We start from the raw sequence: 15,344 nt of genomic DNA on the forward strand, positions 1-15,344 counted from the left end.
AGAAAGTGGTGGGCGCGTAGAATGCCCTACCTGGGGTGGTGGTAGAGGCAAATACATTAGGGACATCTAAGAGACTCTTAGATACGACACATGGATGATAGAAAAACATAAGGGAAGGGTTAGATTGATCTTAGAGTAGGTTAATTGTGGATTGAGGAGCCTGAAATGTGGTGTTATGTTCTACGTCCACGTAAACGATAAAGTACAAGATCATAATAAGGTAGATTATGAGGCCAAGAGTCCATCTTTTTGTACAAGAGGCCCATTCAAGAGCGTGTTTACAGTTGGACAGAAGCTGTCCTTGAGCCTGGTGGGACATGCTTCCAGGCTTTGGATCTTCAGTTACAGATCTGCTGACCAGACGATGGAGACTCAAAATCATTGGCAAAAAAAGCAGCTTAGGAAGAAAGAAAGTTTCCCTTCCAAATCCAGTACAAGCACAACGGGTGGAATAGCCTCTTTTGTGCAATGGGAGTCGGTAATATTTGTCCCAGTATGGAGTTCTGTTAGTAGCTTGCCAATTATGCATTGCACTCTGGAGATGCTGGCCTCAGGCTGGGAGCTGGAGCGTGTTTGATGTCAGAGGAAATTCAGCGTAGCCAACTACAACAAAATGGAACAAAAACATTTGCAGACATGGAAAACAAGTGGTGTTGTAAAAGCAAAAGGATGAAGTTCAAGTAGAAGTCAATGAAGGCACCAGGACTTCAGGTTAGAACATTGAACACTGAACAGTAAGTACTGGACCATGACCTTTGGCCTACAAAGTCTGTGCTAACCATGATGCTAATCTAAAACTATTTATCCACACACAGTCTTAATCTCCCCATTTCCTGCCTATTTGTGTCTATTTAAATGTCTCTTAAATGCTGCTAGCATATCTGCTTCCCCAGAAAGCATGTTCCAGTCAGCTGTCACTCTCTACATTAAAAAAATCTTTGTCTCACAAATCTCATTTGAATTTACCACCTCTCATCTTAAATTTCTGTCATCTAATATTTGACATTTCCACTCAAAGAAATAGATACTGGTTGCCTGCTCCATATATGCCTCTCATAAACTTGTCAGAAACACAAAAGATTCTGTCGATGTTGGAAATCCAGAGCAACACACATACAAACTACGGTAGGAACACGCAAGTCAGGCAGTATCTATGGAACGAAATAAACAGGCCGAGACCCTTCATCAGGACCTCAATAAGATCTTCACTCAGCCTCCGTCTCTCCAGAGAAAACTTAGCAAGCTTGCGCAACCTCTCTTCATAAATTCTACTCTCTAGTTCAAGCATCATTCTGATAAACCTCTTCTATACCCTCTCCAAAACATCCACATCCTTCCTGTAATAGGGTGACCAGACCTCGATGCAGCATTCCAATATCGGACACTGCTGCAATATTACACTTATACTCAGTCCTCCGGTCATTACTGACAAGTAGGCTATACATTTCCTTTATCACCCTGTCAACTTGAGTTGCCACATTCATTGAGATAAGAACTCTCTGTCCTTCAATACCTTCTTCTTACATTTAACTTCCCACAATGCAACGTATCACACTTGTCTATGTTGAACTCCATTTTCAATTTCTCAGTCTACATTTCCAACTGGTAGAACACAATGCCAGCTCCTTTGGGGAGCAACCTATTTCTATCTGTTCTGTACTCTTACTCCAAGGCCAGCAAATTCCTCTCCCTCCGGTGACAGTCTAGTTCACTTTGAAAACCCCTGATTAATTTGGTTCTCCCACTCCTAGAGGTAGCAAGTTTCAGTCCAGATAAATGCTGTTGATCTGATAGGTTGATTGCCCATTTCTCTCCACAGATGCTGCCTGGACTGTTGAGTTTCCCCTCCATTTTGGCTGTTGCCCTAGATTCCAGCAACTGCATTCTCTTACATCTCCAAAAAGTTTCAGGTCTTAACTCTTTTCAGAATCAAAAGGACTGTTTTCCTGAGATACTTTTTGATTAAAATTAAAATTCATTATCCTTTGTTTCTTGAAACATCTACTAAGAGGCAATTATTCTCTCCACCACCTCAAGAGGATCTGCACATCTCTATTGAGCCACCTCTTAGCCCTCTTTGCACTGTAAAGTTCAAAACAGCTCATTATAATGTTGTTTTCAAGCCAGAATTCTCCTCAAATGCTGAATGTTTTCTATAAGGCACAGGAAACACAAGCAGTTTTGGAAATTCACACCTTGATTTTCCCTTTAGTTCATGGTTGATCCAACCTGGGCCCCAGCACCACCTGTAACTCACATACCATGTTCTTCCTCTCCTTTAGAGTTGAAACATCTGTCAATTGACATTTCAGCGGAGAAGAGTCCCAAAGATGGGTCTCAGCCCAAAACGTTGACTGTTTATCCATTTCCATAGATGCTGTCTGACTTGTTGAGCTTCTCCAGCATTTTGTGTGTGTTGCTTTGGATTTCCAGCATCTACAGAATTTCATGTTTATAATCTCCACTTCAACCTACTTTGTTACTTTCAGACCATGCTCCAGAGTTCTTGCTACCAAACAAGTGGAAACATCCTCTTAGTATCCATACTGCCAATCCCCCTCAAAATATCATATTTTACCTCTTATTCTATACTCGGAGTTAAATCCAATCAACTCACCTTTCCTTCATACATTAAGACTCTTTATCCTAGAACTCAATCTCAGAAATCTTCTCTGCACTGCCTTCAATTAAAGCAAATCCTTCCTTAAACAGGCCCTTTTGCTTGCTGTTTCTCATTAATAATTCCCCGTTTCATCCTCCGAGAGATCAACACCATCTCCCTCTCCCTATACACACAGTGGCCAATTTATTAGGTACACATGTAGACCTGGCTATTAATTCAAATATCTAATCAGCCAATTATGTAGCAGCAACTCAACGCATAAAAGCTTGTAGACGTGGCTGTAAGGTTCATTTGTTGTTCAGACCAAACATCAGAATGGGGAAGAAATGTGATCTATTTGACGACTGTGGAATGATTATTGGTGCCAGACGGAGTGGTTTGAGTATCTCAGAAACTGCTGATCTCCTGGGATTTTTGTGCACGACAGTCTCTGGAGTTTATACAGAATGGTGTGAAATACAAAATAAGCATCCAATGAGCAGCAATTCTGTTGATGAGAGAGGTCAGGGAAGAATGGCCAGACTGGTTCAAGCTGACAGGAAGGAACTCAAATAACCACGCATTACAACAGTGGTGTGCAAAACAACATCTGTCAATGCTAAACACATTAAAGCTTGAAGTGGATTGCTAACAGCAACAGAAGACCATCAACATGTTCTCAATGACCACTTTATTAGGGCCTTCTTGTACTGAGTGAGTGTGAGTGTGTGTGTGTGTGTGTGTGTGTGTGTGTGTGTGTGTGTGTGTGTGTGTGTGTGTGTGTGTGTTCATATATATATAGTACATATATACACCTACATACATAATACATACAGTATATGTATTTTTAATGCATATATACAGTAGTTATCACATTCTTTCTCTCTCTCAAATATATTTCTGGATCTTTGGAATGTTACCAGGAGCTGAACTCATAGTCTGAACTCACCTAATAAGCTATCAGCTTGAGTCTGGTAGCTAGCGGTGGGAGTCTTTTGAACACAGCCTCCATTACGTGCTCTACTGTAAACACTCATTGTCACCAGTACGCTGAGATTTTAGCTTCCAATTGCTGAAACTCTATAACACCCAGACGACGGAACCCATTTGCCAGAAAGACCTTTATCTTACGGCTTATAATAAATTCTAATATGTTTTTAAAATGTTTCAAGTTATTAATGAGGAGCTCCTGGTAATTCATTCCTAATTGAGCCTGAATTGATGTAAGAAATTTAATCCGGACAATGTTATTTCAATTTTGCAATTAGGTCACTGGCTAATTCCAACTAAGGGAGTCAGTCTGTGACGGGTAGACTGTGAGTGATGGGATTTTATTTCTACAGGACATACAGGAGCAGCACTATGAATGTGCCCTTGTGCACTTCGAAGCACGAGAGAACGAGAGAAAATTGTAGTGTTCCTTAACTCGTTGTTGGCAAGAAACTCCAGGACCCACTAAAGTAGGCCATAGAACGGTGCTACAGTAAAGAGATCAGGTCTGGTATATCCAATGGTTGAAAATTTGTCCGGAGATAGTACACTGTTAATATCAAGACCCTCAACCCTGTTGAAGAGCAGAGGAACCCTGGGGTCCAAATTCAAAGCTCTGTAAAGGTGGTGACACAAGCTGATCCCCTCCCCACACCTACTTATTCCGGCTTCTTCTCCCTTCCTTTCCAGTCCTGATGAAGGGTTTTGGCCAGAAGCGTCGACTGATTATTCATTTCCACAGACGCTGCCTGACCTGCTGAGTTCCTCCAGCATTTTGTGTGCGTTACTCTGGATTTCCAGCATCTGCAGAATCTCTTGCATATATGCCTTCATTGTCTTCATTAGTCGAGGAACTGAGTTCAAGAGTCAGGAAGTTATGGTGTGGCTTTATAAAACTCTTAGTCAGGCCACAAATGGAATACTGCATTTAGTTCTGGTCACCCCATTATAGGAAAGATGTAGAGGCTTTAGAGAGGGTGCAAAAGAACTGGTTGCTGCCTGGATCAGATGGCATGTGTGACAAAGTGTGGTTAGACAAACTTGTGTTGTTTCTCTGGAGTGGCTGATAGAGGTTTATAAGGTAATAAGACATAGATGGAGTAGACAGCTAGTATCTTGTTTCCTAGGATTGAAATATCTTAAGGCATGCATTTAAGATGAGGTGAGGTAAGTTCAAAGGAGATGTGTGAAGCAAGTTTTTGTTTTACACAGTTATAGGTGCTTGATGTACTGCCTGGGTGGTCATGGTGCCTCCTACGATAGGAGCTTTCAACAGGTGCTTCGACAGATGAGTGAATGTGGAAGAAAGTGAAGGATGTGGACATTACTTAGGTAGAAGGGATTAGTTTAGCTGGGCATTTGATTATTCATTTAATTAGTTCAGCCAACATCGTGGGCCAAGCAGCCTGCTTCTGTGCTGCATTGTTCTGCGTCTCCTCTCCTGAGGAGGGCGTTCACAGGGCAGCAGACTCAGCCCTTGAGCCTGACCCTCAACAGTCGACAGATCAAGAGGGAATTTGGGTAGTGAGGGGAGAAAGTGAACGACAGGGTCTGGAGGGGGAGTGAGTCAGAATTTTGCGTAGTGCCAGAGGGAGGGTTGAAATTGGAGGCTATGGTGAGGGAACTAGGCAGGAGACTTTATTATGCATATCTATTGTTTAACTTTGTTCTACCTCAATACACTTTCTAATGATCAGATCTATATGAGCAGTAGGCAAGATAAGCTTTTTACTGCATCTCAGTATATGTGACAACAATAAACCACTTCCAGTAGCATATCCCTCCACCCCAGGCATATTAATGTGCCTCTCTGGGACAGCTCCTTGAACATCCCTGTCATATAACTTACCATGACCCTCTCCGGCAGCATGTTGCAGGCACTTACCACTTTGCATAAAAAATAATTGGCTACGCAACTCCTTTACACTTTCCTCCTCTCACCTTAAAGCTATGCCCTCTTGTATTTGACACTTTTAACCTGGGAAAAAGTTCTGTTTAATCTATCCATGCAAAGAGTCATAGAAAAGTACAGCACAGAAACAGGCCCTTCAGCCCATCTAGTAGGTGCCAAAACACTTAAACAGCCTAGTCCCATCGACCTGCACCAGGACCATAGCCCTCCATGCCCCTGCCATCTATGTACCTATCCGAACTTCTCTTAAATGTTGAAATTCAGCTTGCATGCACCACTTGTGCTGTCGGCACAAGTGGTGCATTCCTTACATTACACGGTAGCGTAATGGTTAGCACAACACTTTACAGGACCAGCAGCCCGGGTTCGATTCCCACCACTGCCTGTAAGAAGTTTGTACGTTCTCCCCGTGACTTTTCTCCAACTGCTCCGGTTTCCTCCCACAGTCCAAAGACGTACCAGTCGGTAGGTTAATTGGTCATTGTAAATTGCTCCGTGATTAGGCTAGGATGAAATTGAGGTTGCTGGGCAGTGTGGCTCTTAGGGCTGGAAGAGCCTATCTTGTGCTATATCTCAATAAATAAATAAATTATAGAACATAGAACATAGAATAGTACAGCACAGTACAGGCCCTTTGGCCCACAATGTTGTGCCGACCCTCAAACCCTGCCTCCCATATAACCCCCCACCTTAAATCCCTCCATATACCTGTCTAGTAGTCTTTTAAACTTCACTAGTGTATCTGCCTCCACCACTGACTCAGGCAGTGCATTCCACGCACCAACCACTCTCTGAATAAAAAACCTAATATCCCCCTTGAACTTCCCACCTCTTACCTTAAAGCCATGTCCTCTTGTATTGAGCAGCGGTGCCCTGGGGAAGAGGCGCTGGCTATCCACTCTATCTATTCCTCTTATTATCTTGTACACCTCTATCATGTCTCCTCTCATCCTCCTTCTCTCCAAAGAGTAAAGCCCTAGCTCCCTTAATCTCTGATCATAATGCATACTTCTGTACCCTTCCCAATGCTTCCACATCCTTCCTATAGTGAGGCGACTAGAACTGGACACAGTACTCCAAGTGTGGCCTAACCAGAGTTTTACAGAGCTGGATCATTACATCGCTACTCTTAAACTCTATCCCTTGACTTATGAAAGCTAACACCCCATAAGCTCTGTTAACACATATAATTTTATGAACTTCTATCAGATCTTCCCTCTGAATTCAAACTCCAGATTCAACCCAAGTTTGCCCAACCTCTTCTTATAGATAATACCCTCGAATCAGGTCAGATCCTGATGAACAGCTTCTGCACCCTCTCCAAAACCTCCACATCCTTTCTGTAATGAGGTGATCAGAACTTCATGTCGTTCTCCAAGCGCAGCCACGTTTTATGACTCTGAAATAAATAGGGTAAATGCAAACAGGCTTCATCCACTGAGGTAGGGTGAAATTAGAATTAAAGGTCATGGGTTAAGGGTGAAAGATTGAAATGTTTATGGGGCAATGTGAGGGGGAACATCTTCACTGAGAGGGTGGTGTGAACGAGCTGGCAGTACAGGTGGTAGATGCAGGTCAATTTTAATATTTAAGAGAAATTTGGGTAAGTACATGGATGGAGGGCTAAGCAGCGCATGGAACTAGGCAGTATAATAGCTCAACATGGATTAGATGGGCTGAAGGGCCTGTTTCTGAGAAGTTGTGCTCTGTGATTTAATGAGGCACTAATTAAATACAACAGGGTGACTGGGGATTTCTTTTGACCCTTAAATGCAAACACCAAGGATTCTGGAGCAGAGGACAGAAGAGAAAAGGGCTGAATAGAAGTCAATAAATTTGTTGCCACATGTATTAACTTCAACCCCTTACTGGTGATTTGTGATTTCTTGCAGTTTCACTGACTAAGGAACAAGATCTTCAGTCTGAAGGAAAGTGAGGTTTCAAAGTTCAAAAGAAAATTTAGTAACCATGAACTGCAAGAATATAAATGCAATGAAAAACTATACATAACAAAGATTGACAAATAACCAAGGTGCAAAAGAAGACAGATTGTACAAACAATAAAAAAATATAAATAACACTGAGGACATGCGTTGCAAAGTCGTTGAAAGTGAGTCTATAGGTTGTGGAATCAGTTTAGCATTGGGGTGAGTGAAGTTATCCACGCTGGTGTAGGAGACTGATGGTTGAATAACTGTTCCTGATCATGGTGGTACCTCCAACACAATGATAGTGGCAAGAAGAGAGCATGGTCTGATTGGTGGAGGGGTCCTGGATGATGGATGCAGCTTTTTTGCGGCAACTCTCCTTGCAAACGCTCTCACTGGTGGGCAAAGGTTTTGCCCGTGATGGACAGGACTGTATCTACCACTTTTTGTAGACTTCTCAGTTCCCGAGCATTGATGTTTGCACACCAGACTGTGATGCAACCAGTCAGGATCCTATCCTGAATGGCTGCATCTTGGGTGGGTGAGGATACAGAGAGGTACATGAAATGCAGTGATCCATATTTGCACGTTAACCCAATTGACAAGACAGCTATTGACCTAAGCAATATTATCATACACTAGAATAGCACAGGACAAGCACACTTGGACCCTGAGTTGACGTCATCTTTTCCAAAAGTTGTCCCAGTTGGACTCATTTCTTATAGCACTGCCCCCCCCCTCACAATTTGTTCTCCTTCATGTATTTGTCAAGCATCCCATTCTAGGGCTATTGTTAGGGTGTATTCTGCAGTTATGGTACATAGCAAATACTAATTTCAACAGAGGCTAGTCTTCAGACCTGAATGTGGATCATAGACTGAACTTAAAATGCAGCTGGAACAATAGCCTTCCTGAAGCTGTGTTTTGGGGGTCAACTGCAAACAAAGAAACACTCCATTTGACCGCAGATGCCTGCATACGCATGAATGCCACCCAGAGTCAGTGGGAATTAACTTTCATTTTGGTGTGGAGATGGAGATGTTTGAAAATGATATGTGATTCAAAGGAAGCATTGTAGATACTGTACAATCTAACTGCAGAATGGTCCTGCTGTTACCTTTGATCTTTAGCATATAATGATGTCATGTAATTTTGGGTCAGGTGGACCTCTTCTTCCAAGAGTGCCTCAAATATAATGCCTGCTGTTTGTTTTGCTGAATAAAGGTTTCTATATCCACTAGCTTCAGTGTGTCTCCAGTGGCTTTGTTCATAGGCACAAAGGCAATGACTAACATGGTTTGTACGTATATACTGAAGCCTCAATACTTATAAAGTGGAAATGTTTCATTGTTGGTTTTCTTTTCCCCAATTACTATATAATGTAAACCAGCATCCTCTGCTGACCACCCCTAAAATCATTTCTTTCTTAACTCTATTTTCCCCTTTCCCTCCCCATCTCCATCAGGACACCAATTCCTCTCCTTTGTTCCTGAAAAGGCAGGAAGCTTGAGCCTGCAACTCCCTGTCCAAAGTGCCCTGTCAGAAATGCAGAAGACTCATTCGAATGACTCATCGAAGTATCACGCTGTATTCAACAGCAAAACCCCGGTGCTGCTCTTTCCAAGGATTTGGAACCCAGCTGTTTGCTTTCAGCTCCTTCAAAGTTCAAATTTCAAAGTAAATTTATAACTGAAGTACCCATATATCACCATATACAACCCTAAGATTTATTTCCTTGCAGTCGTTTGCAGTAAATACGAGAAACACACAAAGAAACACAATGAAAGTTCACACCCAATAGGATGGACAAACAACAAACGTGCAAATAAAACAAAATATATAAAGAAAAATAAATAAATAAATAACATCGCGAATCCTTGAAAGTCAGTCCATAGCTTTTGGGAATAGTTCAGTGAAGAGGCGAGTGGAGTTATCCGAGCCTGATGCTTGAGGATACTAACTGTTCATGAACCCGGTGATGTGGGTTCAGACTGATTCAGACACCAATAGAGAAAGCAGGAACAAGATTGGAGGCCTCTTAGATGAGTTCTATCACCACCCTAAATCCTAGGATGGTGAGATTTCCATGTGAAGAGAAACTGGATTAGCCAGGCCTGTATTTATGTATAGTCATAGAGTACTACAACACAACAACAGGCCCTTTAGCCCATCGAGTGTGTGCCAGCCCGGTCTGCCTAGTCTCTTGCTGGACTATAGCCCTCTCATCCATATACCTACTGTATCTAAACTCTTCTTAAATATTACAATTGAACCTGCATCTACCACTCCTGCCAGCAGCTTGTTCCACACTCACACCACCCTCTGAGTGAATAAGTTCCGCCTCAGTTTTCCCATAAGTATTTTACTTTTTACCGTAAACTTACGAGGGGTGATTGATAAGTTTGTGGCCTAAGGTAGGAGTCAATTTTAGAAAACCTAGCACATTTATTTTTCCTATATTTACATACTTAGTCCAGCGGTCGTGGAGCATACGGATCCCTTCTTTGTAGAAGTTGGCGTCTTGGACCTCCAGAAAGTGGTCCACAGCAGGGGTGATTGATAAGTTCATGGCCTAAGGTAGCAGGAGATGAGTTATTAACTTCAAACTTTCTGCATTTCTACTCAAAGAGTTGAACTGCATGTGCATGTAACGAGAGCTGTATAACTAATCTCCTTCTACCTTAGGCCACGAGCTTATCAATCACCCCTGCTGTGGACCACCTGGAGGTCCAAGATGCTCTCGTTATATGCACGTGCAGTTCAACTCTTTGAATGATAATGCAGAAAGTTTGAAGTTAATAACTCATCTCCTTCTACCTTAAGCCACAAATTTATCAATCACCCCTGCTGTGGACCACTTCTACAAAGTAGGGATCAGTATGCTCCACGACCACTGGACTAAGTGTGTACATGTAGGAGGGGACTATGTTGAAAAATAAATGTGCTAGGTTTTCTAAAATTGACTCCTTCTACCTTAGGCCATGAACTTATCAATTACCCTTCGTATGCACTCCAGAACTGAGCATGTGGCCAAGTGGTTAAGGCATTCAACTAGCGATCTGAAGGTCGTGAGTTTGAGCCCCAGCCAAGGCAACGTGTTGTGTCCTTGAGCAAGGCACTTAATCACACAGTGCTCTGCGACGACACCGGTGCCAAGCTGTATGGGTCCTAATGCCCTTCCCTTGGACAACATCGGTGTCGTGGAGAGGGGAGACTCGAAGCATGGGCAACTGCCGGTCTTCCATACAACCTTGCCCAGGCCTACGCCCTGGAGAGTGAAGACTTTCCAGGTGCAGATCCATGGTCTTGCAAGACTAACGGATACCTTTATTCTATTCACACCCAAATCTGGGGAGAAAAAGTCTGCTTGCATTCACCAGGGTTTGCAAGAATAAGAAGGGGATCTCATTAAAATGTGCAAGAATTCTGATGTGGGTATGTGTTTCCACACACTGGAGGGGTCATAGTCTCAAGACACCAGACAAGACCGAGGTGAGGGAGGCTTTTTCCACTTTTTATCATAGAGAAAAGTAATGGACAAGTCCATAAGACCACAAGACATAGGAGCAAAACTAGACTATTCAGCCCATCAAGTCTGCTCTGCCATTTAATCATGGCTGAATTATTATCCAACTCAACCCCATTTCCCTCCTTCTCCCCATAATATTTGAGGTCCTTACTCAAGCTGCAGTGTTGCCTGTTTGTAGCCCCTCAGGAGAGAGGCATTGGAGTCAGTGCCCTCCACCAGAGTACTGGGGGACATGTGGTGCAGAGTCCAAGCTGATCCCCGGTGTTTGCTCAGCAGAAGAAAAATGCTATTGTGTTCAACTGCAGACTGCTGCAACATTCATGGATTCAGGGACTTGGACAACTTTTTTTGTATGACTGTTTTACTGCTATATATGTACTAGAGGTGCCTTGTGCTATGTATGACTATCAGTACTGTGTTTTGCACCTTGGCCCCGGAGTAACAGCGTTCCATTTGCCTGTATTGATGGGTATTCATATATGATTGAATGACAATTAAACTTGAACTATAATCAAGAAGCTATCAACCTCTGCTTTACATTATTGAATATATATGAGAAGAAGGTACTTAAATCTTAGAATTCCAAATCAGGTTTATTATCACTGACATATGACATGAAATTTGTTGTTTTGTGACAGAGCAGGATAGATAAAATAACCACAAAGTTAAAATAAGAAACAAAATAAATAAAGAAGAAATGCTGAGGTGGTTCTCATTGTTTGTGGACCATTCAGAAACCCGATGGTAGAGGGAAATCTGAGTCATAGTTTGTCTCCCCATTGGAGCTTCTGACCATTTAATCGTCATTTTTCTTGCACTTTAACAATTAATTATCTGCTTGTATTTTATATAATTACTTACATACAAGTAACTTCTTACTATTATTCCTACTTGCTGTAGTATGCACAATAGTTTAATATACCTCTAGTGACTATACAAAGTATAATTTTGGAAGCTTTGTAGTGAATTAAGTGAATACATGTTTTCCCATTGGTTTATTTTTGCCATAATATTGACTAAGTACTTTCTAATTGGATTATTGTTAACTATAGATTAGAATGGAATTTTTCTTATCTCTATGGGTATAAAATAGCTATTTTGTGCTAGGTGCCATATTCCTGAATCTTAAGCTTTCCTGTCACTAACTGTTCAGTTTCCTTCTGTTCTATCAACTCTTGATAAAACAATCGCAAAGCACAAGTTTTATGCCTTGTTCTTGATTTCTCTGAAAAAGCATTGGTTTAAAACACTTTGTTCTTCTGCATGTGGTACACCTCCATGTTTTTGAAACAGTCCTGATACAAGGTTTTGAGCTGAAATGTCAACAATTCTTTCTACACCCCCCCCAACAGATGCTGCCAAACTTGCTGAGTTCCTCCAATTGCATAATTGTCGATCAAGTGTAAAATTGTCCGTAAACATGCTCAGTAGAATGCAATAGGTTATTCTTTCTGACATAAAGTATTCTCTGACCTACTTTAAAAGGGACAGCTTAGTCATGTTTGATTAATAAAGCAGGAAAATGGGTTTAATGCCAACATTATATATTTTAGATCAGGGAGTTTCCTGCTCTTGTTGGAACAGATAATTTGCAATGCTGAAAGCAGCCTTAATCAAAACCTGGACTGATGTGTTTTGTAGTTTCAGTGCTGCGCATTGGTAATTTTCTTAAACACTTTTCACTCTGTAACTATGAAAATTGAGTGATAATAAACACAATTTGCAAATTGTGCAGTCATGGATTTTTGACTGGATGGTGGGTCTTGAACTGAACATGCAAAAGTCATACAAGACATAGACTGTTTATCGATAACATTTGTCGTTCTCTGACCTTCTGTGCCTTCAATCTGTTCAACTCAGATCTTTTGATGTTTGTGTAAAAAAGTGAATAGATGACATCTGGACCAGCTGGAAAAATCGTCTGAAAGATGGCAGATGGAATTTAATGCAAACAAGTATTGCACTTTGGGAGGACAAACCAGGTTAGGACTTGTACAGTGAATGGTAGGCATTGGAGTGTGATAGAACGGCGATCTGAGAATGAATTCCTTGAAAGTTGTGTCACAGGTAGATGGGGTCTTAAACAGAGCTTCTGCAGACATCCCACCCAGCAAAAACTCATTTCAGGGAGGTAGCACCCTCAATTTGCAGGAGACTCCCGGAACTTCTGAAAGAGGTGGGATGTCTGCAATAGAGTAGCTCCTTAGCAGCTAGCCAGCTAGTTTAAATAATGTTAGCTATGCTAATGAACAAATGACACCTGTTAAACTCACCTCAACATGTCTCTTACAGTCTTAACCCACTATGGGCAATAGAAAAGTCACTGTTGCAAACAGTGCAGCGAGCAACACTATCATTATTTTGACCCCTATTAGGCAAGGGTACACTTTAGTGTAAACACAAGGAATTCTGCAGATGCTGGAAATTCAAGCAACACACATCAAAGTTGCTGGTGAACGCAGCAGGCCAGGCAGCATCTCTAGGAAGAGGTACGGTCGAAATGTCGACTGTACCTCTTCCTAGAGATGCTGTCTGGCCTGCTGTGTTCACCAGCAACTTTGATGTGTGTTACACTTTAGTGTAGTCTGAGGTGATGTATGTTTTATAGTTTCTTTTTTTGGAACACTCTGCCATGGCGCGCTCTCTCTCTCTCGTAGTCACTCTCTTACTCGCTCTCTCTCTCTCGCACTCTCTCGCTCACTCTCTCTCTCGCGCTCTCTCTCTCTCTCTCTCTCTCTCTCGCTCTCGTGGTCTCTCTCACACTCCCTCTCTCTCTCTCGCTCTCGTGGTCTCTCTTTCTCGCACTCACGCTCTCTCTCTCTCTCGCTCTCAAAAAAATTGATTTCCGGGATATTGTATATAATTTGCAGGCATCAGGGAGCCACTATTAATATGCGGGGGACTCCCAGAACTATCCGGGAGAGGTGGGATGTCTGGCTTCTGGCACATTGGCCTTCATAAATCAAAGTATTGAGTGCAGGAGTTGGGATGACATGTTGAAGTCAGACAAAATGTTGGTGAGGCTCAATATGGAGTATTGTGAAGAGTTCAGATCACCTGTCTCCAGGAAAAATATTAATAAGATTGAATGAGTACAGAGAAAATTTACAAGGATATTGCTGGAACTTGAGAATCAGAGTTACAGGGCAAAGTTGAATAGGTTGGGACTTTATTCCTTGGCGCAGAGGAGAATGAGGGGAGATTTAATAGAGATATACTAATTTATGAGGAAAAAATAGGGTAAATGCTTTTTCCACAGAAATAGGGTGAGACTAGAACTAAAGATCATACGTTAAGGGTGAAAGGTAAAATATTTAAGGAGTTTTGGGGGGGGGGGTACTCCTTTACTTAGATAAGGGGTTCCCAAACTTTTAATGCCATGAACCAATACCATTAAGCAAGGGGTCCATGGATCTCAGGTTGGGAATACCTGACTTAGAGGACGGTGAGAGAGTGGAACAAGCTGCCAGTGGAAGTGGTGGATGAGAGTTTGATTGCAACATAAGAGAAGCTTGCAGAAGTAAATGAATGGGAGGGGTATGGTCCAGATGAGACTAGGCAGAATAACAGTTTGCTATGCGAACTACATGGACCAACAAATCTGAATTGCTTTAGTGCTTTAATACCCTATGACGATGACTGTTTGACCCTCTCCTTTATCAATGTTGTAGGATTCAATACCGGATATCTACTCATGGTTTTCCCATTACTACTTTGGATGATGCACATCAAGCCATCGATCAGGAATTCCCAAAAATTTATCCAAGGATTCGACTGGCCATTCTTCCAAATACAGGCTGGAGACATTGATTAGTGCACACTGTCCTCCACTATCAGCTGAACATGGACCAAGTAGAGACTGTTTTTTGTTCTGTTGCTGCTGGTTTGCTGAACATTGTGGGCATGCTATATTGGCACTGGTCCATGCAGCAACACTTGCGAGCTGCCCCCGGCACCTCCTCAGGTTGTGTTGGTTGTTAACACAAGCAATGCATCTCACCAAATGCCTCGATGTACATGTGGTAAATAAATCTGAAGCTGAAAATGAATCTGATCATTGGTCAAGGACCAAGAGATACAGATTCATGCCAATAGTCAGGGGAGATATACAGGAAAATTTTCATAGCTCCAGTCTAAAATCTGGAACACACTGTTCGTAAAATCAATGAATCAGAGAACTCAAAGTTCAAACTTCCTTCAAGTGATGTTTCCTTCCACTAGACTTTAATTTGAAGGCTAATGTGGAAGAAAAGTTTATTTTCTAAAGAGATGGCATGAACAGGAAAGCTGAGTTGCCTTCTACAAAGTACAAAGCAAATTGATTATCAAAGTCAATAAGATCTCCACCACACCTCTATAGAAGATTATCAGTTTTTCAGATAC

At 42.0% G+C, this 15,344-nt stretch overlaps 1 protein-coding gene across 8 annotated transcripts in view; it reads right to left on the reverse strand.

Moving 5' to 3' along the window:
• The window catches only part of sema3b (sema domain, immunoglobulin domain (Ig), short basic domain, secreted, (semaphorin) 3B), a 495,602-nt gene that overhangs the window by 126,304 nt on the left and 353,954 nt on the right, over positions 1 to 15,344 (reverse strand). The window lies entirely within an intron of this gene.

This window comes from Mobula birostris, chromosome 16 (genome assembly GCF_030028105.1).
Source record: "Mobula birostris isolate sMobBir1 chromosome 16, sMobBir1.hap1, whole genome shotgun sequence".
Lineage (NCBI taxonomy): Eukaryota > Metazoa > Chordata > Chondrichthyes > Myliobatiformes > Myliobatidae > Mobula > Mobula birostris.